Raw genomic sequence first — 24,084 nt, forward strand, 5'->3', positions numbered from 1 at the left:
TACAGACATCAGCTTTGTTCGCGAATAGCATCATTGAACCTTCAACGTTAGCGGATAAATCACTAATATAAATTGCAAATAGCAGTATGCAAAGTGGGCTTGTCCTTTTGATATTTGTAAGTTATTTGTGTGCACGTCAGAGAGAGAGTAAGTTATGGTGCTATTAAACAATCTTCGGTCTTGTTATGGCACAGTCTTTACCTCTGCTCAGTCTGATAGATTCTAAGTTGAAGTGCGGTAGGTGATGGACGATTCAGTAGTGCTGTGTTGATTTGTGATTGTATCTGTTACATGATGAAGGATGTAGTCTAAAAGACAGCAAAGGTGAATATGATGTATGTATTGAAAGGAGGAAATAAAATAAATTTTGAATATTTTTTTTTTGAAGAGAAGAAGTCTGAGGTAAGACTGCAGCACTGTGCAGCTAGTTTGCCGGAACGATTATTGTCAGCTGGTTAACTTTGTTCACTTGCTCAGAACTGAGAGAAAGACCACCTAACTTCCCTGAGTTATTCATTAAAATACCAACTGTTTAATGTGATTCGCTTTTATGGAAATTCTCTATTAACATTGTACCCTTTTTAAGTCATTGTTCACCTTGTTTAGCGTAGTATTGTTCAGATCAGTGTTATGTGTGAAGATAACGCAAAGTTTTACACTGTCTTTTTGAATGCATACTCCACTCTAAAATCGTTATCTTGGAATATTATTTCATAGGAATAGTTACTTTTCCTAACCCACTTTTCAAAGAAGGTTCATCATTATGCATTACCACTTTGCACCATATAATACGCTACAGTATGAATATTGTTTGGAAGTTTTATTTAAAAATAGAAATCTAGCTTGCCACTGCCCGCTTCCTATTTACTGTCGCGCTTTCGAAAAATCTGCAATAATGTTGCCAAGACGCGAAGTAAGTAGAAGTTTTGATTGGGGCCATATAACTGCTTTACTTCAGTTGCGCATTTAATGTAAAGATAAATTATATTCAGACCAGTTACAGTTAAATTCAAGTTACGTTCTGTTTGGTTAAAGATAACAGTTTGTGGGTACATAGTTTTGGTAATACGTAGACTTTTTATAAGTGAGTTGTAAACTTGGGGCCGGCCCGAGTGGCCGAGCGGTTCTAGGCGCTAGTCTGGAACCGCGCGACCGCTACGGTCGCAGGTTCGAATCCTGCCTCGGGCATGGATGTGTGTGATGTCCTTAGGTTAGTCAGGTGTAAGTAGTGATAAGTTCTAGGGGACTGATGACAACAGCAGTTAAGTCCCATAGTGCTCAGAGCCATTTGAACCATTTTGTAAACTTGGGCTAAATTACATACAGAAAAATATAGTGGGGAACTTACAAGCGGTCCTATAACACTCCCTTGGAGTACTTCCAAAATTACTATTCCATTTGTCGATTTTGTTTCGTTAAGAACGATGTGTGTCTGCGAAGGAACCCATATCCTTTCACAGGTCTGGTCCGATAATCGATGAGCTAGTACGTTTTTCAATAATGTCGAACTTTCTGAATCATTGCTCAGAGTAGTTCTAAGAGCAGATCATTAACAAGTTCAAAAAGGCGTTGCTTGTAGTCGAACAGTATTCGATTTGTCTCCTTTGGGAGAAATAAAAAAAATGGCTCTGAGCACTATGGGACTTAACAGCTGAGGTCATCAGTCCCCTAGAACTTAGAACTACTTAAACCTAACTAACCTAAGGACATCACACACACCCATGCCCGAGGCAGGATTCGAACCTGCGACCGTAGCGGTCGCGCGGTTCGAGACTGAAGCGCCTAGAACCGCTCGGTCACCACGGCCGGCTGGGAGAAATCCGTTGGTGAGGATCGTACTGAAGCCTTTGTTGAGCAAGTGTTCGTCTGGACTAAAGCTGAGTTCTAAAATTTCTGTACGATCGAGTAGGCCATATCTAAGTATTATAGTCCGCAGATCGTGGTCGTGCGGTAGCGTTCTCGCTTCCCGCGCCCAAGTTCCGGGGTTCGATTCCCGGCGGGGTCAGAGATTTTCTCTGCCTCGTGATGACTGGGTGTTGTGTGATGTCCTTAAGTTAGTTAGGTTTAAGTAGTTCTAGGTTCTAGGGGACTGATGACCATAGATGTTAAGTCCCATAGTGCTCAGAGCCATTTGAACCAACCCATCTAAGTATTATATCTATTGTTTACACCGGCAAACGAGCGCACAGTTTCTTGTAAGATATGCTTTGCTGTTGAGTAGTTTACACGCCACGAATAACGCCTAACCGTGGTACAATCCATCGTTCGCTCGTCACGTGATACAGTCTTAACGAGCCATTTCGTAAGAAGGGAAATCCCTTAGCTTTCAGCACTGCCGCAGAAAAACGAGCTGTGGTATTGACCCCTGGGTTCCAACTAGTATAGGGTGCGACCATCTCGCCATCATCGATTTCCCCGAGCGGTCGTATTGCTTTCCCCGCGCAGGGCAAACGGAGCGGTAAAATGGTGGCTTCATTTGCAAGAAGCGGCAATTAAGTGGGAGGCCTTAGCCGCGGCCCTCCTGCGCTAATATGCATTTGAATAAGTGGGCCGCCCGCTCCGCACCGCTCGCTCCGAGCGCACAAAAGCCCGCGGCGCGCCCCAAAGAAAAGCGACAAGTGCGGCCCACTGCTTTGTGCGGAACGGCCCAAAATAATTACCCGCCGCTGCTCGCTTTGACTACGGTGCGTACGTTAGCAATATAGTTTCTGAATTAAAAACTAGACTACGCTTGAGTAAGCGAGGTAGAGAAGGTTTGGCAATGGAGGCGCAAATAAGTTCTCTGACAGGAAATAAATAACTAATAGTGTTCCATAAGGCTCGATATTGGGACCACTCCTATTCCTCACGAAAGGAGTACACACGAAGATATAAAGCTATGTACAATTTCCAACAACATCTAGCAATCTTAGAGAGGAAAGTCTAGTGATATGACTTTTGTTACATTGTGGCGATGGACCTCGTGTAAGAGAGCTTCCACTTAATATGCCATACAACAAAGGAAATTAGACTCTCTGCATACAAATGAAACACTATAATCAGTACTAACAGAAACAAAAAATGGTTCAAAAGGCTCTAAGCACTATGGGACTTAAAATCTGAGGTCATCAGTCCCCTAGACTTAGAACTAATTAAACCTAACTAACCTAAGGACATCACACAGATCCATGCCCGAGGCAGGATTCGAACCTGCGACCGTAGCAGCAGCGCGGTTCCGGACTAAGCGCGTAGAACTAACAGACACACCTCAACTGCGAAAATGGTGAGCAATATGTTAAAAAAGAGATAGGTTATCTCCCACTCACGTCAAAAAACTGGAATACATTCAGCTTTGCAAGTTAACAGGTGCAATATCTGTGGGTGTAAACGTACATGAGAATCTGATTTGGAAGAAACGTCCTCTGAAGCTTTTTAAACATTTAAGTTCAGCAACTACTGAGCTTCATGACGCTGTTGGTTTGCGAGGCAAAGAAACCAATGAGTTTTCATCATTCGTAGGTTTCATTTGTTAACATCTAACAGATTAATGCTAACTAGCCACACACAGATGCGTTTTGAAAGTATAATATGTTATGCTCATATACGATAATCTTATAAACATCTGTCAGAAATAGTTAAGACTTTTTAGTTAGATTCAAAGTAGTTAAATTTTCTAAAGGAATTTGTGGAATAGTGCTAACTGCGTATGTACAGATGCTATTTCAAAGAATAATACGTTATGCACATCCATTATCACCTTGTAATCATCTGTTTAAAGACTTAACACTTTTTAATTAGATTAAGAATGTTTAAATTTCCATAAGAAATTTTTTGTAATCTAGCCGTCTCCAATCAAAAGTAATAAGAATTTACTTACGACACTTCAGGCAATAAATCAGATTCAGTACTTAACTTTAAACATTGCCTCGAGAAAGGTGTTACTTACATTGGAATTTAAAAATCTAATCTCTCCAGTCATGCAAAATGTTTGACAGATTTTGAAGTTGACATTATGCACTAAATAAAGCGGCCTCTATTTCAGAGACGAATTTTGTTATGGCCATTGAAGCACATACAGGATGTGCGAAAAACAGTATCACGTATTGTTACAGGAACCAGTGTTGGTCATAAATTGAAGAGAGGTTCTTATATAATGTTATGTCCGGAAACCAATACCTGTGGTTATACATGGGGCAATTCATCGTCTCACTTCATCTGTCTGTTGCTTAGAAGCAGGGATTGCAAGCAATGCTGCGTGTGGTCCCACCCATCCATATGCATCTTTCAGTCCTTCTCAGTTAATCACGCACTCTTTCACATACGCCTGGCACCATTCGGACTGTGTCGCACGCATTGGTCACATGCTCATGTAACATCTGCACATATTCGATGTGTTCGGCATACACCAGTACCTTTACATATCGCCACAGCCAGAAATCAAACCGTCCGGTGAATGGGGAACCCTGCTATCAGATCTTCTCGACTATTCACTAGCCATGAAATGTTGCAGTAAGGCACTGTCGTACGATCCGCAGAAAATGGGATGTTGTACCCTCGTACATGAATCACAATCGATGTGTTTCTGCAAGGATAATGTTCATAAACAGCGCGGGTAGTTCATTGGGCAGAAATCTGTGATACACAGCACCTGTTAATCACTGTGGTAAAGTGTATGGCCCTTTGAGTCTGTCATCAAGAATTCCCATTCACATATCGATACTAAAGAGTTCCTGATTCCTCACCTCCGTGACTCACGAGGACTGCATCTGCCCATACGTGAATATTGTCGTAATTTATTATGCCATTTCCTGTGAATCCTTCCTCACATGTAAATACTAAACATTACTCGTCACAAGGAATACGCCCCGTACCTCAGCAGATATTGTCTTGTGGATATATCATTACCGGAAATTTTCTTCTAGTTTTGATCAATGTTACCTCCTGTAGGAATATGTGTAACGTTTTTATAATCCCGTGTAATGTAAAAGAAGAACCTAAATTCTTTATTTTCGATATGGTAAGAAAATTGACATATACATAGACAACATTCAACTACGTCTAAAAATGAATTATGTTTATAGTTTTAACTGACTTCTTCCGCTTCTTTACAACATCTAGTACAAGAAATTAATGGATATGATTAAAAAAAAAATTAGCAACACCGATGTGCAGAGCAACTACAGTAGTGACTGATACACGGAGGAGTAAAAATTAAATTAAATTACTATTTGATAAGTTCCTCAGCTACAATTTATTGTTTTTATTTTATTTATTTATAAGAACGAGCTCTTGAAAATGTTGCTGTAACCCCGCAGCTAGTCACAAAGAAAAGAAAGATAAATTAAATAAAAACAACAAAGTGTGCGGCGAGGCGGGATTACTTGGTTCCTACTGAAAGTCACTGTTTTTCGTCGTACTGTCATTGTAAAAGTTTCATCTACCTCAGTACGGCGGAAGATCACCAGCCCGTTTCTCTGCATAGGTACGTACTGCGCTGACGACGTAAAAGCAGCACTGAAGAAAACGCCGCCAACACTTACGTTGCATAAGTCTGCGTAAACTCTGTTAGCAAGCTATCCTGTAAATTCTTATAATACTTTTCGGGTGGATAGTGGTTGCTTTTTCTCAGTAAAATGTCAATTCTGAAACAAGTCTTTTATTCCATTTCAGTTAAAAAAAATTACCTGCCATCAGCCCACATGTAATTACCGAACAACATCACTATCCTCAGTTCACAATTCACGCAACCCAATACACACGCAAGGCAACCAGAAATGTACTTAAGTCCAACCCGAAGAATTACGCGATTTCACAGTCAATACTCGGCTACTATATCTGAGTTTCACATGCGGTCCTTTTTAGTGTATTTCTATTAAATAAATTGCTCGCCAAATATTCCATATACGGATATGAAACATGCCACGTGGAATTTTACAAAGGCCGAAAGTTCACACGCGATTATCGTTCCAATAAAACAACTCTAGAACTTCCAAACTTCACAAAACTGCCCATAAATGCAACTACTTCAACGGCAACACAATCTGGACGCGAAATTCCAATAACTTCTTCATTTTACGCATTATGCGCGTTCAACATGACCTGCACGTTGAATAACTACCCAGCGACTCCTCAATGCTGCTCCTCCCACAGCACCTGGCATTGCGCGGGAACTGCTAAACTCTGATTGGTTGATCAAAATGACCAGCCAATCAGAACAATCGTTCGAGATCATTCTCGCCCCAAAACTGTCCTACGCTAATCACTATTCCCAGTTGCATTCACGTCATTTCAATCTGCAAATATTAACATAATGTTTAACAAAACCAAACGAAAGGAAAACTAAACTTGAAATACATTTAGAAACTTATTACTCTGCAAACGGCTATTCTGGCTGCCTCCTTACAAAACCAAGTACACTTAGACATACGTCATCAGCAATTTGGGTAAAACAAAACTTTCGCACGACACAGTTACGTAATGGTGTAACATGAGATAATATTGATTTTTTTCGTATGTCCCACGTACACACTCTCACTCATTCTCATTTACTCACTCAAAAACACATTAAATAAATACTGATCTTTTCTGAATTTTATATTACGAAAAATGTCAAATAGTTAACGTTTTTAATTATGAAACTCTAAACAAATTGACCTAATGTGCTGTGAGCTTCAGTAATGATTCCACATGATACTAAAAGACAAACTGTTACGAATACTAACCGACTTTAATCTTAACAAGTGTCGGTTTGGGGTGTTTTAGGTAAATTTCTCTAACTCTGAAAGTATGCCAGCTAGAAAGCTGAGGTTTTTACTCAATCTTCTTTTTAATAACAAAGGTCAGTATATTGACTTTTAAATAAATTGAATAATATTTAATATAGTTTATTTGGATTCTTAGGGGCTTGAATATTCTGTCGCTAGAACTCACACAGGTACGGCATCCCACGGCTAGGCTAGTGATAGGTGCGAATGAGTCACGCTAAGATACAAGCGGCTGTTTGTATCACCGCCAATGGCTCCAAAGCTACGAGCCGTACTGCAAACTAGTGCGGTAAATGCTATTGCGTATTGACTCGCTACGTTACAAGTGTAGTGGAACTTTTATTTCCAAAGCAAATACTATACTAGTTACGGACCGCCTAAGTGTTCTCCTTGGAAAATAATGTAGAAACAAGTGATTAAATTGGCAAATACAGAGATGCATCAGTCACTGACATCTCTCTGGTCACTATTAATTTTTGTTTCACCGATATCAGTTTTCTAGTAAAGTATAAAATCTTGTAATTGTTTCCTCAGATCAACTAGCCCTGCTCAGCAGAAGTCCTTGCTTGAAATTTCCCTTTCCAGTTGTGTACTTTAGCTTTTCGTAGCTCAACTGATACTGACAGCAATCATTCATACGTATGATGTGAAGTGGGGATTTTCTCCCGTTCTCTGTGTTCTTTAAGAGGCGCTATTACTTGGCTATCGTTGTGCCAGGGAAATGATGTGTCCACTACATATTTATCTGCTTATCCAAACTGATCGGCTGTTCACCTGTTACCTCACTCGTTCTTACATCCACTGACTTAGTACAGCTCAGACGCAAACAATGATGTCGAGGTTAAAGTTGGTCATGGGCACACTGCTGGGACAATAAGTCACAAACTCTATAACACTGTTACGTGAACCTGAGACGTGTTACGACATTAAATGGATAATAAACTAATTAATAGTAGTTATTCAAATTATCACTATAATAATACTAATAATAATAACAATAAATTACACCCTACACAGAACAACTCAAAACCGTACTGTGAATCCAGCAGGTCAAGAAGGATATAGAAAACGCTAATATAAGTCCACGAAACATTTTTAACAGAAACTTATACTGAAGAAAATAAGCAAATGGGAAGAAATGCCAGGCAATGATGTTACTACCAGACCAGGAACAAAGTAGACTGAAGAAAAATAAGGATCCACAAAGAAAAAAAGATCAAACAGCTGATTGAAAATAAAAATAATATTCTTGCGTAATCTGATAGGGCCTCGTCGGACATAATAATAATAATGATAATAATAATAATAATAATAATAATAATAATAACAATAATAAGAGCAACAGTCACGACTGGCACAGAAGAAATTTCTTTATTTCACGCATATGATCACAAACTAGACTACCGGTTTCGGTCAGCAATGACAATCCTCAGATCTGCAGCAAAACATGGGAAGAAATGCAGATACAACTAGTGGATTGTCTACAACTTAAAACAATAGAACAGGCCATGATGAAAAGTATTACTAACATACATGTGGAAATTATACGCTTAAATATGACGAGTCATATCCGTTTTAAAAACATGTCCTAGTATAATCGAGACATAATGGCGTCGTCCAGTGATAAACGCAAAATCAGCAACGGCCTCGTCACACATAAATACGGTATATACTAGAGTCATCTTGTTTAAAGCGCTACTGTTCAAAACAAACTGCCATTCAGTAGCAACGAAGTATTTGTATCGCAAGTTCGCCAGATGTAGGCGTACACATTCTTCAATGATATAATTGTGCGATATAAAAGAAAGAGAAGAATGTAGTCAGTAAAGTCTATAGTGGGCTTACCAGATGTATAAGTCATTACAGTAAAAAAATGCAGTGAATTAAAACACAACAAAAGATAGACTGCTAAAACGGAATAATAACGGAGTGACAATAATTCTGATACGCTCTTGTGGCTTCCGTTGTACACAGAATAATACAAAACGATGAAACAAATAGCGAAAGAAGCCAAATGAATGAAAACACACTGTGGCAAATAATCAGCGCCCTCTGTTGATGTGACCACCAGAACGCCGCTTTGGCGAGAAGTGGTCAGATGAGCGTAACCGTACCCTGCGACACGCCGTTCCGAGAAAAGAATGATAAAACACCGTACCAGTCCAGTAACAAGATTATCTAGTTAATGAAATATATTACTTAAACTGAGGAAGGACAAGAAAACACGAGGGTTATACGCTCAGCATCGGAAAAGGGAGTAAATATGTATAGCAGTCTATGCTAGGTAAGGATATAGGCAAGATATATGCAACAATATAACATTTTCAAAGAAAGTAAAAGAAGCTTTAGGCACAAAATCGCACTGCCCATTGAGCACTTTTCTTGGCTCCTGTTTCTTTTAGCTTTATAAATTTTTAGCTCTGCTAACAAGTCGAGGGCACCACCTTTCTGTACCCTGTGGAGAACATGCATACTTTTCTCGATGTTCGCTACAGAAAAAATAGTTTCTGGTAAATGGAATCCCAAAGCAGTTTTGTTATGTGGCTGTGAACACTCCTGAAACTGGTCATTCACAGGGAGCATTGAGAAAGTGCACAATGGGCAGTACGATTTTATTCCAAATGCCGACTTTACTTTGTTTGACGATGCTCAACTTAAATCTTTTTTTTTTCCTTTATTGAATTTCGATTCCCCCCGAAAGGGGGGGGGGGGGTGACTGGCAGCAGCTTAGTACGCTGCTCTACAGCCTACAGAATTTTTAAAACTCAAGAAGAAGATAAGAAACAATAAAAGCAGGCGATAAAACGGTGACTTAAATTGTAAAACGGCGGAAAATTGTGGAAAGTTAAAACATAAAACAAAGGGTTGGCGATGCTAATAAAATACGCAGGAAGCAGACGGGTAAAATAGAAGGCAGACAATTAAAAAACACGGCGACAGTCTGGTTTCTGTTCCCAAGAGATATAAAAATCACACCCAGCGATTTCCGTTCGCAACACTTCTTAAAAAGCGCACAACATGAACACTCCCTGGAAACACTGTACTAAAAAGTCGGCAAGAAGATGACACACCACAGTCAAGGGCAGACGGAGGGGGGTGGGGGTGGGGGAGACTAATCACTGAACGGCTTTCTTCTATATACACTCCTGGAAATTGAAATAAGAACACCGTGAATTCATTGTCCCAGGAAGGGGAAACTTTATTGACATATTCCTGGGGTCAGATACATCACATGATCACACTGACAGAACCACAGGCACATAGACACAGGCAACAGAGCATGCACAATGTCGGCACTAGTACAGTGTATATCCACCTTTCGCAGCAATGCAGGCTGCTATTCTCCCATGGAGACGATCGTAGAGATGTTGGATGTAGTCCTGTGGAACGGCTTGCCATGCCATTTCCACCTGGCGCCTCAGTTGGACCAGCGTTCGTGCTGGACGTGCAGACCGCGTGAGACGACGCTTCATCCAGTCCCAAACATGCTCAATGGGGGACAGATCCGGAGATCTTGCTGGCCAGGGTAGTTGACTTACACCTTCTAGAGCACGTTGGGTGGCACGGGATACATGCGGACGTGCATTGTCCTGTTGGAACAGCAAGTTCCCTTGCCGGTCTAGGAATGGTAGAACGATGGGTTCGATGACGGTTTGGATGTACCGCGCACTATTCAGTGTCCCCTCGACGATCACCAGTGGTGTACGGCCAGTGTAGGAGATCGCTCCCCACACCATGATGCCGGGTGTTGGCCCTGTGTGCCTCGGTCGTATGCAGTCCTGATTGTGGCGCTCACCTGCACGGCGCCAAACACGCATACGACCATCATTGGCACCAAGGCAGAAGCGACTCTCATCGCTGAAGACGACACGTCTCCATTCGTCCCTCCATTCACGCCTGTCGCGACACCACTGGAGGCGGGCTGCACGATGTTGGGGCGTGAGCGGAAGACGGCCTAACGGTGTGCGGGACCGTAGCCCAGCTTCATGGAGACGGTTGCGAATGGTCCTCGCCGATACCCCAGGAGCAACAGTGTCCCTAATTTGCTGGGAAGTGGCGGTGCGGTCCCCTACGGCACTGCGTAGGATCCTACGGTCTTGGCGTGCATCCGTGCGTCGCTGCGGTCCGGTCCCAGGTCGACGGGCACGTGCACCTTCCGCCGACCACTGGCGACAACATCGATGTGCTGTGGAGACCTCACGCCCCACGTGTTGAGCAATTCGGCGGTACGTCCACCCGGCCTCCCGCATGCCCACTATACGCCCTCGCTCAAAGTCCGTCAACTGCACATACGGTTCACGTCCACGCTGTCGCGGCATGCTACCAGTGTTAAAGACTGCGATGGAGCTCCGTATGCCACGGCAAACTGGCTGACACTGACGGCGGCGGTGCACAAATGCTGCGCAGCTAGCGCCATTCGACGGCCAACACCGCGGTTCCTGGTGTGTCCGCTGTGCCGTGCGTGTGATCATTGCTTGTACAGCCCTCTCGCGGTGTCCGGAGCAAGTATGGTGGGTCTGACACACCGGTGTCAATGTGTTCTTTTTTCCATTTCCAGGAGTGTACTTAAACCTAACTAACCTAAGGACATCACACACATCCATGCCCGAAGCAGGATTCGAACCTGCGACCGTAGCAGTAGCGCGGTTCCGGACTGCGCGCCTAGAACCGCTAGACCACCGCGGCCGGCTCATCATCTTCAAACCTTGTTCCGCGAAGGGAGTCTTTCAGTTTCCCAAAGAGATGATAGTCACATGGAACCAGGTCAGGACTGTAAGGCGGGTGTTTCAGTGTTGTCCATCCGAGTTTTGTGATCGCTTCCATGGTTTTTTGGTTGACATGTGGCCGTGCATTGTCGTGCAACAGCAAAACATCCTGCTTTTGCCGATGTGGTCGAACACGACTCAGTCGAACTTGATGTTTCTTTTAGTGTTGTCACATATGCATCAGAAATTATGGTGGTTCCACTTGGCATGATGTCCACAAGCAAGAGTCCTTCGGAATCGAAAAACACCGTAGCCATAACTTTTCCAGCAGAAGGTGTGGTTTTGAATTTTTTTTTCTTGGGTGAATTTGCATGATGCCACTCCATTGATTGCCTCTTAATCTCTGGTGAAAAATGATGGAGCCATGTTTCATCACCTGTCACAATTCTTCCAAGAAATTCATCTCCACCATTCTCGTACTGTTTCAAAAGTTCGCTGCATACCGTTTTTCTTGTTTCTTTGTGAGCCACTGTCAACATCCTGGGAACCCACCTGGCACAAACCTTTTTTAACGCCAACACTTTCAGTATTCTGCAAACACTTCCTTCCCCTGTCCCAACGTAGCGTGACAATTCGTTCACTATGGTGCGTCTGTCAGCAGTCACCAGTTCGTTAACTCTCTGTACATTGTCTGGAGTGTGTGCAGTACGAGGCCTGTCGCTGCGAGGACAATCCTCAATATAGCCGTGCCCGCTTTCATCACGTAACCTGCTTGCCCACCGACTAACTGTACTGCGATCGACAGCAGCAACTCCATACACCTTTTCCAACCTCTTGTTTCCCACTGTCTCGTTTTCACAGCACAGGAATTCTATGACAGCACGTTGCTTCTGACGAACGTCAAGTGCAGCAGCCATATTCAAGACATTCTGTGACGGCGCCACTCACCTGAACAGGTTGAACTAAGTTTGAAAACAATCGGGAAGGATTCAGAATGAGATTTTCACTCTGCAGCGGAGTGTGCGCTGATATGAAACTTCCTGGCAGATTAAAACTGTGTGCCCGACCGAGACTCGAACTCGGGACCTTTGCCTTTCGCGGGCAAGTGCTCTACCATCTGAGCTACCGAAGCACGACTCACGCCCGGTCCTCACAGCTTTACTTCTGCCAGTACCTCGTCTCCTACCTTCCAAACTTTACAGAAGCTCTCCTGCGAACCTTGCAGAACTAGCACTCCTGAAAGAAAGGATATTGCGGAGACATGGCTTAGCCACAGCCTGGGGGATGTTTCCAGAATGAGATTTTCACTCTGCAGCGGAGTGTGCGCTGATACGAAACTTCCTGGCAGATTAAAACTGTGTTCCCGACCGAGACTCGAACTCGGGACCTTTGCCTTTCGCGGGCAAGTGCTCTACCATCTGAGCTACGGAAGCACGACTCACGCCCGGTCCTCACAGCTTTACTTCTGCCAGGTCCCGAGTTCGAGTCTCGGTCGGGCATACAGTTTTAATCTGCCAGGAAGTTTCAATCGGGAAGGATGTATCTACACACTGTAAAACTTTCACACATGGAGAGTAAAAACTGCATTTTTACAAAAATAGTGTGCATTTCTTTTAGAATGACCCTCGTATATCTAATGTCATATACCACCGCAACCCTACCAACAAACTTTCGGATCCTTGATGCGCAAAATCAGTTGTGTATTTCGCTCCAAAGACGGACAAACATGCTATTAAGCAGGTGGTCATAAAGTTCTCGCTCATCAGTGTGTACATACAGCGTGTTTCGGTAAGAGAGTGCAAAAACTTAACAGGACATAGAGGATGGTCCACTGCACAATTTGAGGTTGGGATCCTGGGGTCGGAGAAGCCAGCTTCAGGAGATAACAGGAATAATATCACATTCATGTGTTATTTTTTATTTATATTAGTTACAATTAACTGCAAATACCATGTAAGGTGTCTATAATTTCGCACCTTACAAGCACTCTTGCACATACTTTGCTGTGATCTACAAACACATTTAGGTATCATGTAATAGGTTGTACATCGTATATACACTCCTGGAAATTGAAATAAGAACACCGTGAATTCATTGTCCCAGGAAGGGGAAACTTTATTGACACATTCCTGGGGTCAGATACATCACATGATCACACTGACAGAACCACAGGCACATAGACACAGGCAACAGAGCATGCACAATGTCGGCACTAGTACAGTGTATTTCCACCTTTCGCAGCAATGCAGGCTGCTATTCTCCCATGGAGACGATCGTAGAGATGCTGGATGTAGTCCTGTGGAACGGCTTGCCATGCCATTTCCACCTGGCGCCTCAGTTGGACCAGCGTTCGTGCTGGACGTGCAGACCGCGTGGGACGACGCTTCATCCAGTCCCAAACATGCTCAATGGGGGACAGATCCGGAGATCTTGCTGGCCAGGGTAGTTGACTTACACCTTCTAGGGCACGTTGGGTGGCACGGGATACATGCGGACGTGCATTGTCCTGTTGGAACAGCAAGTTCCCTTGCCGGTCTAGGAATGGTAGAACGATGGGTTCGATGACGGTTTGGATGTACCGTGCACTATTCAGTGTCCCCTCGACGATCACCAGTGGTGTACGGCCAGTGTAGGTGATCGCTCCCCACACCATGATGCCGGGTGTTGGCCCTGTGTGCCTCGGTCGTATGCAGTCCTGATTGTGGCGCTCACCTGCACGGCGCCAAACACGCATACGACCATCATTGGCACCAAGGCAGAAGCGACTCTCATCGCTGAAGACGACACGTCTCCATTCGTCCCTCCATTCACGCCTGTCGCGACACCACTGGAGGCGGGCTGCACGATGTTGGGGCGTGAGCGGAAGACGGCCTAACGGTGTGCAGGACCGTAGCCCAGCTTCATGGAGCCGGTTGCGAATGGTCCTCGCCGATACCCCAGGAGCAACAGTGTCCCTAATTTGCTGGGAAGTGGCGGTGCGGTCCCCTACGGCACTGCGTAGGATCCTACGGTCTTGGCGTGCATCCGTGCGTCGCTGCGGTCCGGTCCCAGGTCGACGGGCACGTGCACCTTCCGCCGACCACTGGCGACAACATCGATGTACTGTGGAGACCTCACGCCCCACGTGTTGAGCAATTCGGCGGTACGTCCACCCGGCCTCCCGCATGCCCACTATACGCCCTCGCTCAAAGTCCGTCAACTGCACATACGGTTCACGTCACGCTGTCGCGGCATGCTACCAGTGTTAAAGACTGCGATGGAGCTCCGTATGCCACGGCAAACTGGCTGACACTGACGGCGGCGGTGCACAAATGCTGCGCAGCTAGCGCCATTCGACGGCCAACACCGCGGTTCCTGGTGTGTCCGCTGTGCCGTGCGTGTGATCATTGCTTGTACAGCCCTCTCGCAGTGTCCGGAGCAAGTAAGGTGGGTCTGACACACCGGTGTCAATGTGTTCTTTTTTCCATTTCCAGGAGTGTATATAGTATATATGAATATATAAAGGAGGCTGATATTGTAACGTACACCTTGTAAATAACTGTTAACGCTTACTGCATGAAAGGTGACAGAGTGTCGTTATTATCAGAACGGCGTAATGAATGATTGCCTATGCTAGTAGAGGTTGGAAGACCCGCACAGGTGCTGGTCCTGCTTAAAAACAGGAAGTAGCTAGACGAACGTCATGACAACTGAGCTCTGGAGCACAATAGGGTGATGGCCGGCCACTATTGTAGCAGGACCAGAAGGATAACCGGAACTCTGCAAATCTTGGACGCAGGTGAGAGGACCAAAGAAGCGGAACCTCGGAAACCACGCATTCTGGGTTATTTCCAAGGATTTTTACTCAGAAGAACACCATTGTACGAGTATAGGTTTTTCCTCGGAAGTTTTCTGCGCTGGACGACAAAAGACTAAAGTATGGTTGGTCGGCGTTCGGAAGAATCTGCAGAGGGTAGAATATTCCATGGTTTCGGGAATATGATTCGTTTTCGGAGTTACGAGGGTGGGGAGTCGAGCCTCGCTGGGCGAGCCAGCGGTGGAGAGACGAAGTCTTCCGTTGTGAGCGCCCGTGTGTGACGGTCGCTCAGTATCAGCTTTGTTGGTACAGATGGACTTACTGTCTCAGTTGAGTTTACAGTTAGAACAGTTAGGCACTGTTCTGTTGCGAACCTATACGACTCTGGACTTCACCTCCGGGTTGCAAGTCGTTGTTGAGTACGCACCGTTCAGTAATTTAGAGCACTTTTTCTGCCTACACTTACGTTGAGACGTTATCTGAACTCCGTCCTTGAGGCTGGGAATTCGCGTTTCTCGTCTGTAGAACACAGAGAGGAGAAGACAGTATTAGAGTATATTAGTCAGAGTACCGCCTTCTGCCGTCCTAGTGTTTGGAAGGTTTTATTTTGTGGCTGGAGTTCTTCCATCGACGCAGACGTGTACGAGAACCAGCATTCTGACGCACCACATACGGTGATATCGCATATTGCTTCGGCTTATTAGGGGCTAGGAAACTAAACAGCTGTGATCACATTAGTTTATTTCCACTGAGGTTCCACACCACCGTAGATCATCTTTGAATGTAGTGCCTTCTAGTGTTTGGTACGTAGATGATGTCCGTCATTTCGCGTTATTGATATTAGATCGCGCAGTCATAATAAGGGGTAGAGTTGGACAACTGATTAATAATTTTAGTTAGGAAATATAGACAATTGTATTTAAAGCGTTGATTTTAATCTGTAATAAATGCGTATTGCGCAACAACGTTTATCATTTAGTAGTATCAGTTGCCTTCCTCATTAATTTATTTTTAGATTGTTATTTATATCTTAAAAAGAATTAAGAGATCCTAAGATTTGTCTCGGGGGGTAGTCAGACAGGGCCAAATCATCACTTTAGCGTTTATTCTTTTCCGTTGCGCACATGCATTTTACACCCGCCTGAAAAGCATCATGGAACCATCACTGTCTCTTACAAAATGTGCTGAAACTGACGGCCATAAACCTCAATGCAAGCATGACATCGACGAACAGGATTCTGACGCACCCTGAAAAATATCCCTGGTGTATTTCGAATCACATCACAGGCAGCTATAATTGTGGAAATTCCTTGTTTCCTTGCAGGAAATAAGAAATGTTCACGTAAATAAACAGCACAATAACTGTGCCGGCCGCGGTGGCCGAGGGGTTCTAGGCGCTTCAGTTTGGAACCGCGCGACTTCTACGGTCACAGGTTCGAATTCTGCCTAGGGCATGGATGTGTGTGATGTCCTTAGGTTGGTTAGGTTTAAGTAGTTCTAAGTTCTAGGGGACTGATGACCTCAGATGTTAAGTCCCATAGTGCTCAGAGCCATTTTGAACAATAAGTGTAAAATCGTGGATATGTTAGTTGTAAACAAGTTGGAAAACACTAATGCTAAACAAAGCGGTAAGCAAGTTTACTTCCATACTTCCTTAAGCAGGCTTTCCGACCCCAGGTTCCCTGCTTCAAATTGTTCAGTGGAGCATTCTCTAAGACGCTCTCACTGAAACGCTCTGTGTACTGTACAGAGATAGGGAACTCGTTCAGCTGGACAAGTATGAAAGAAAGAATCCGTCTAGGTACTCGCCGCTGGTGAACTGGTGTAGATAATCAAGTCACCGTCAGATTAACTGGTGTTCACTATTTGTTTGACAGATAACTTGAGATTCAGGCTCAAACGAGAGGTTGCAGCGTATCAGAAGCTCCTCCGAGGGGCACCAGTCTCGTCGTTAGAGGCTGGACAGAGATGGAAAATAATAGTTGAAGTGTCGCGTTCCCCGGCAGGGCAGCTAACAGGGCTACCAACTGCTGCCGGCGCACGCAGATTTGCCGGCTGCGGCGTGGCGCGGGCCCCGGAGCCCGAGTGTACGCGCAAATCTGGCGGCTCGTTTTAATTAGTTTGTCCTCCGCGCGTTTAAGACTGGGCGCGCGGCCCTAATCCGGGGGAATTACGGGGATACCGCTCGGAATAAAACAGCGCCCCGGGCAGCGGTGGCGGGGGCGGCCACGCAAGGGCAAAGGGAAAGGGGAAGGGAAAGGGCAAAGGAAAGGGAAGCCCGAGGGCGGCAAGACGGCGACACGCCGGGCTGCCGCAAACCGCCAGCCGCGCGCGCTGCCGCCACACTGCCGCTCCTCCTGCCTGGTGCGAGGGGCAGAGTCGGAGGATGGCCAGGCCAGTTGGCAACATGACTGCTAGTTTCGCTACCACAGGGTAGACCGAATTTTAGTTTATTTCCAGTTTTGCTATTTCACATGGTGAACGTATCAGCGCTGCGGTACGTAGAGAGTAAGGAGCGAGCGGTAGGTTTCCAACTGGCTAGCAGAGGCGGTTGGCCACCTGGCGCTTTCAGAGACAGTGGAACGAGGTGCTGATGAAGAAATCGCCCGTGACGTTACCGAGGAGATACGTAGAGGAAGTACATTTATTCTGGCGCGAATCTAGTAATTGTTATTGATAAATACACTACTGGCCATTGAAATTGCTACACCACGAAGACGACGTGCTACAGACACGAAATTTAACCGACAGGAAGAAGATGCTGTGATATTCAAATGCTTGGCTTTTCAGAGCATTCACACAAGGTTGGCGCCGGTGGCGACACCTACAACGTGCTGACATCAGGAAAGTTTCCAACCCATTTCTCATACACAAACAGCAGTTGACCGGCGTTGCCTGGTGAAACGTTGTTGTGATGACTCGTGTAACGAGGAGAAATGCGTACCATCACGTTTCCGACTTTGATAAAGGTCGGATTGTAGCCTATCGCGATTGCGGTTTATCGTGTCGTGACATTGCTGCTCGCGTTGGTCGAGATCCAAGACTGTTAGCAGAATATGGAATCGGTGGGTTCATGAGGGTAATACGGAACGCCGTGCTCGATCCCAACGGCCTCGTATCACTAGCAGTCGAGATGACAGGCATCTTATCCGCATGGCTGTAACGGATCGTGCAGCCACGTCTCGATCGCTGAGTCAACAGATGGGGACCTTTGCAAGACAACAACCAGATACACGAACAGTTCGACGACGTTTGCAGCAGCATCGACTATCAGCTCGGAGACCATAGCTGCGGTTACCCTTGACGCTGCATCACAGACTGGAGCGCCTGCGATGGTATACTTAACGACGAACCTGGGTGCACGAATCGCAAAACGTCATTTTTTCGGATGAATCCAGGTTTTGTTTACAGCATCATGATGGTCACATCCGTGTTTGGCGACATCGCGGTGAACGCACATTGGAAGCGTGTATTTGTCATCTTCATACTGGCGTATCACCGGGCGTGATGGTATGGGGTGCCATTGGTTATACGTCTCGGTCACCTCTTGTTCGCATTGACGGCACTTTGAACAGTGGACGTTACATTTTAGATGTGTTACGAACCGTGGCTCTGCCCTTCATTCGATCCCTGCGAAACCCTACATTGCAGCAGGATAATGCACGACCGCATGTTGCAGGTCCTTTACGGGCCCTTCTGAGTACAGAAAATGTTCGACTGCTGCCCTGGCCAGCACATTCTCAAGATCTCTCACCAATTGAAAACGTCTGGTCAATGGTGGCCGAGCAACTGGCTCGTCACAATACGCCAGTCACTATTCTTGATGAACTGTGGTATCGTGTTGAAGCTGCATGGGCAGCTGTACCTGTACACGCCATCCAAGCTCTGTTTGACTCAACGCCCAGGCGTATCAAGGCCGTTTTTATGGCCAGAGGTAGTTGTTGTGGGGTACTGATATCTCAGGATCTATGCACCCAAACTGCATGAAAATGTAATCACATGTCAGTTTTAGTATAATATATTTGTCCAATGAATACCCGTTTATCATCTGCATTCATTCTTGGTGTAGCAATTTTAATGGCCATTAGTGTAGTTGCTAACAAAAGTTGGTTTTGCCACTCAGATATTACGAGGAGTCTAGGGTCATAAATACTATCCTTCAGTAATTTTACAGCGCCAGGAAACGTTGATATTAATAACTATGGCATACCCGGACATGTACGATCTTATACGAACTATAGCGATTGTACGTTCAAGTTACAAACTGTGCGCCAGAGTCGGCAGTCGTCGATAGGATGCCTTTCAATCTAGTTATGCGGTAGACCATGCTTTCGTACCATTAATAGTTGGCTTATAATCAGTGCGAACTAGCTCATTTCACAGAGTTACTTAAATAAACGCACCATAATGTCACCCTGTGTAAAAAGTATTTGCAAAAAAAAAAAAAAAATAAATCTTCTTCCCGCTTTGTTATATCATTCGATCCCTGCGAAACCCTACATTGCAGCAGGATAATGCACGACCGCATGTTGCAGGTCCTTTACGGGCCCTTCTGAGTACAGAAAATGTTCGACTGCTGCCCTGGCCAGCACATTCTCAAGACGGTGCTGCTACGGCTCTGGTAGGGGACGTAAGACTCCAGGGGCATCTACACATAACAGGTAGGAAGAGGTCCTACGCGGCTGCTTACTAAGTCAATTCAAGGTCGGACTGACTTAATTATCCCTAAATTCGCGTGTAAAAGTGTGGCCATTTATAATGTACGCCATTTACACCATTTACGGACTCACCGGCTAAACTGAGTGATTTCTGGGGGTTTAGCACGAGTGGGCGATTCTTGCACACTCAGCAAGCCAGCAGAAACCACGGAAATAAGCTTCTTTCCGAGGTGAATATGGAATGTTTAACAGAAAACTTCCAGCAACAAATTTCAGGGTACTTTTAGAGTATTTCACATGACGTGGGCATACTCGTCAGTCTAAAATGTTTCGGGACTGGATTAATAAAATAACTGGCCAGGTGCGATTACGACTCACGCTCTGAGGGTTCCCTACAAACTTAATTACGGATGTAGACAGGTCATCCATCCCGGGAATGGAGAATATCGACGATATTTGCTTGTTTTTCGCACTGACACTGGCAAGACATCGGTCCATGAATTCCAAGATTATCGAGAATGTTTTAATTCTAAGTTTGAAGCCGGATAGCAAATTACAAAAAAAAAAAAAAAAAAAAAAAGAAAACTTTTGGTGTTATATAACTGCAATTAACTCGTTCCCGGTTCTTTTTCCTTTATTTGTATTATGAACCTTTGCTTTGCCAAATTTTATGATCCTACTCTTAAGTACTCTGTAGTTTTCGATAAATGAGTTTGCGGTTATCAAAATATGTGACATATATGGCGGTATCCTTTGATTTCATTGACTTAGAAGCTTACATTATTGCAACGCCAAGGAACCGTAAGCCTTAGCATGTGACATAAATTTCAGCTTCATATGTCTACCTGTTCCTGAGGAAAACGAGTCTTAAAGAGGGATGGACAGGCAGTCGGACAACTAATAACCAAAAAATATTTTTTTCGTGTGATACAACAATAAATTAATATTATTAGAATTTTTCCCTTTATATGTATTGTTAATCCTTACTTCCTGCCAAATTTGATGATTCTACGTCAACGGGAACTACCTAGAGACTTTGATGAGTGAGTTTGCGAGTATAAAAATATGAGACATAAATGGCAGTTTCTTTTGACTGAATTGACTTAGAAGCTTAAAAGCTTTACATCGCCTAGGGCCCATAGACCTTAGCATGTGCCAGAAATTTCGACTTGACACGTCTACCCGTTCCTTACGCGAAGGGTTTTGAACAGTTGGGCAAAACAAAAACGGGGGGGGGGGGGGGGTATCCTACAAGGGTTCCGTTTTTACCGATTGAGGTACGGAACCATAAAAATAGAGAAACGTTAGTGAATTAACTGTGTGCTTCCGGGTGTTCTGCCGAGTCATTGTTTCTATTTTACACCAATATTTCGGCAATTGTTTTGCTGAACTTTTTTGGCAACTTCTGACATCTATTTCCTATTTGATAGAAAATCTTATGATCATGCTGATGGTGTGGCGATGTATGTTTGTTATCACCTATCGTGGCGGACCTATACGCGAATCAGTTTGAAGCAAAGGCATTAGAATTCGCCAAGCTGAAACCAACATGTTTCTATCGGTACGTGGACGACACACGTGTGTTATTGCCAGATAAAGCGGAAAAGCTTCAAAAGTTCCTGGAACATTTAAAAACCATCCATCGTGATATACAATTCACAATGGAACTTGAAAAAGAGGACCAGCTACCTTCCTTCGACGTCTTAGTTAAGAGAGGATCGGACGGATCCCTGGGTCACAGTATACATAGGAAACCTACGCGTACTGATATCTATCTTCGAGTAATCACCATCCATCACAAATAAATTCGTTGCTACAGACTATGGTCCATAAAGCGCGAACATTTTCGACAAGGAGAGCCTCGCCGAAGAATTACAACTAAGGATAGTGTTCCGAAGGAATGGGTACCCAGATCATCAAACTGAATGGGAGATGAAGTCAAAAACAGGAACGCCAGAGAAGTTGAGACTGTCAGGAACAGAAGTAGCTTATCTACCTTATGCTGGCCCAACATCCGCAAAGATCGCTACACTCCTGCGGAAACATAGAATTCAGTGTATTTCGCTCCCTTCAACTAAGAAAAAAAAATTTTCTGTAATGTTAAAGGTGATCTAGGTCTCCGAAAGCCGGGTGTGTATCGCATTCCATACGAACGTGGCATGCCTTACGTGGGGGGACTACCAGAATATTCGAGGAACACAAGCGACATACGCGACTAAAACAACCTTTTCTGCTTTCAAATAGCACTGCCTTGAACATAATCGTGAAACGAAATACGATGAGACCAATATCGTGATCCAAAAGCCGAGTTTCTGATACACCATAATTAATTAGTCTATCGAAATATAAATGCCAGAAAATCGAATAAACGGCAGTTTCAGTTTGAATAACGCAGTTCGGCGCTCAATTTATTAAAATCTCGCGGGCCATCATATTTGTTACAGCTGGAAAACGGAGAAAATTTGCGTTTCACGATCAATGCGAGGTATGAAAAACCAAGAGCCTAGTGGGCGTCGGGAATCGAACTCGGCCGTAAATTGCGGCGTGAGACCAACAATAGAGCACAGTATGGTTGGAGTCCAGTCAGCGAGTATACAATAACAGCAAAACTCGCAGCACTTGGAGAAGACCGCTGGATCGCTCGTCCAGACATTATGCAGGGAACGGAAACAATGACTCGGCAGAACACCTGGAATCACTATTAATCAATCACGTCGATAAAACCTTAAGATTCTGGTTTTGAAGCTTCAGGTGTTCTACATATTCTGCCCCCACAGATGACGCACAGATCGCTCATGCAACCACATCAAACTGTAAATTAAAAAAAATAAAAAAAATTGCCGAGCGGTCTGAAGCGCTGCTGTCATGGACTGTGCGGCTGGTCCCGGCAGAGGTTCGAGTCTTCCCTCGGGCATGGGTGTGTGTGTTTGTCCTTAGGATAATTTAGGTTAAGTAGTGTGTAAGCTTAGGGACTGATGACCTTAGCAGTTAAGTCCCGTAAGATTTCACATACATTTGAAAATTTTTTTTGTAAAAAAAATTCTTCTTTTGGGTTTTGTTCAAGTCGCACGTCTTCTTGGCTTGAATGTCGATTATGTAGTCCAAGCATTGACCCTTCATGTGAATTTCTGCATATTGCCTTTTTTCGTGGGTTCGTGTCGGCAAAACCAAGTGTCGTCACGCATGATAATTATTACTTACAGAAAAGAACTGCCGCGTCTTTCATTTCAATCAAACTGCGACGGGCGTCCACGCGCTATTTTTTTTTTTTTTTTTTTTTTTTTTTTTGAGGTCAAGCTTTGCGGGACAAACTTTGGACACATATTTCTCTTCTTAAAATAGGCTCTGGAAGATGTCTCGACACTTGATGTAAGATGTACTCCACTGCGATTTGTGACACAACCTTGGCACATTACGGGCTCACGTCCGCTACCTGACACTGCCCGCCCATAGCTGACTGAATGCAAATCTATTGTTTATAGTTGTTAGTTCAAGCTGCCGCCGTAGTTACTGCTCTAACGTCGCTTCTCGCTTGTACGCTAGAAAGCCTGTGTACATCGAGAGAGAATGGCCAAAGCTCGTTAGGCCGTAGATAACATGCAAAGGCAATCGTCATTTTTTGCTGGAATCCGCGCGGGAAAAACTGTCGCTTCTTGACTTTCACAAGATGTGGATTCGATACTCATATTATAACAGTAATTATAGCTTATTTATATGACTACTATACATTTAATGTGTAGTATATGAATGTGTGTCATGTGCAGTATATTAGCCATTTATTAAAAAGTTCCGTAAAAAGTGGCAATCGACAAGGAAAAAAAAAGATTTATTTGTATTAGTTTAGACGGTCTGAAGCGATGTCAGAGTTCCCTGCTTTGAGATTCATTGTTGATATTACTAGCCTCTAAACTTTATATAGTTTTTTTTCCTTCCCAGCTATTGTATTTCAGTCCGCAGCTCGTGGTCGTGTGGTAGCGTTCTCGCTTCCCGCGCCCGGGTTCCCGGGTTCGATTCCCGGCGGGGTCAGGGATTTTCTCTGCCTCGTGATGACTGGGTGTTGTGTGATGTCCTTACGTTAGTTAGGTTTAAGTAGTTCAAAGTTGTAGGGGACTGATGACCGTAGATGTTAAGTCCCATAGTGATCAGAGCCATTTTTTTTATTGCATTTCAGATGAGATCAC

At 44.4% G+C, this 24,084-nt stretch overlaps 1 non-coding gene across 1 annotated transcript; it reads left to right on the forward strand.

Moving 5' to 3' along the window:
- Window positions 1-1,106: 1,106 nt before the first annotated feature.
- Trnas-gga (transfer RNA serine (anticodon GGA)) lies at window positions 1,107-1,188 on the forward strand. The gene is given in 2 exon segments: window positions 1,107-1,144; window positions 1,154-1,188. It is a non-coding gene; the product is annotated as a tRNA-Ser (tRNA).
- The last annotated feature ends 22,896 nt before the right edge of the window (window positions 1,189-24,084 follow it).

This window comes from Schistocerca nitens, chromosome 1 (assembly GCF_023898315.1).
Source record: "Schistocerca nitens isolate TAMUIC-IGC-003100 chromosome 1, iqSchNite1.1, whole genome shotgun sequence".
NCBI lineage: Eukaryota > Metazoa > Arthropoda > Insecta > Orthoptera > Acrididae > Schistocerca > Schistocerca nitens.